The sequence below is a fragment of the Cynara cardunculus genome (genome assembly GCF_001531365.2).
Source record: "Cynara cardunculus var. scolymus isolate 2C chromosome LG 5, CcrdV1, whole genome shotgun sequence".
Classification (NCBI taxonomy): Eukaryota; Viridiplantae; Streptophyta; class Magnoliopsida; order Asterales; family Asteraceae; genus Cynara; species Cynara cardunculus.
Window position 1 is genome coordinate 4,036,411 of NC_037532.1, and position 1,426 is coordinate 4,037,836.

Consider the following 1,426-nt stretch of genomic DNA (forward strand, 5'->3'; position numbering starts at 1 on the left):
CCTTAATATCTTATAGGAGCCTCTTGAAATTTCTTGATTAAGAGATCCAAGACCCATCTTTTGACGTTTAATATGTATATGTGTATCAACGAGAACCCACCATGAAACACTCACACACCAATAAACAATTTAAAAGGCTGTGATTATATATAGTTCCGTATTTAGACAACTCTTTTACCTTCTCATTACTTATGATATGTATGGGCGAATGATTGTGTGAGAAGGAGAGTTAAAGTGAGAATTGTATAAAGGGATTTGGATGCTTGATCACCTTTAATCTCAAACCCACCATTGAATTGTGCTTGATACGGAGATTGATATGGTGCATCTCATTCTAATGTGCATTCATTTAAGAACACTATCTCATCCCTACGTTCCAAAAATATTTAGTCTTTCTCGAATGAATCATAGAAGAAGCCATTTATTTTGATGAATTAAAGTAGTGAGTGTGTTTAAAAGAAGAAGGTGTTATTACTATATATAGTAAGAAGTCGATGTTCAAAGAAGAAGAAGCCATTTTCATGACTTACAAATTTGGTCCAAATTGCAACAAAAATTAAATTAATTGAATTTATTTGAAAGCACATTTACTTGATGGGACACAAAGTTGGAATTTTTATGTTTGGAAAGATGCCATGCACAAATTGATACCCAATAATGCATAAAATGTTATGGTACAAGTGATGATGCATGATGTACCAAGGTGGACCTACGTAGAAACAGATACAGTGGCACGGGCTATCATTTTATGGTTTTGTTGTAACGGAAAAACAGTTACGTTTTTTAAGGGTATCAGAGTATCATTTTGTCAGATTCCCTTATATTTTTTGAAACTAAATTAACGTCACAAGTTTGTGACCGTGAAGATGGTTAATGTTGTTGCCTTTGTACAAAAGACCCGGGTTTGAGTTCTGTTTTTGTGAAAAAAAAAAAAAATACTTTTCAAATTTCATTTTGGGAGGTTTTTATATTACTTCTATGCTTTTTTAAAATTTTTGGAGGAGTTCCGAGTCGGATATTTTTGTGCAAGAGCATAAAATTAACCAACAGAACCATAAGAGTGGTGCCTGATTGGTTTGAGTTTGACTCCAAAGGTCAAAAGTACCTGTAGGTCCCAGGTTCAAATCTAAGGAAGAATAAAAATCTCATTGTGGCCACGGAGGTTCAAATGCAGTGACTCCGGGCTATCTGCAAAACAAGTGGTCATCCTATGATTAGTCGGCTCGAATAGCGAGTTGGATATCCAGGTTAATAAAAAAAAACCTACACCAAAAAGATACATGTTTTATTACAAGAAATATATTACACTTGACCAAGTTTTATTTTAAAAAACAAAAGGGAAAATTGCATCAAAATGGAACCAACTTTCACCTAATTCCTATTTTGGGGAACCAACTTTCAAAATCGTCATTTTGGGGAACCAACT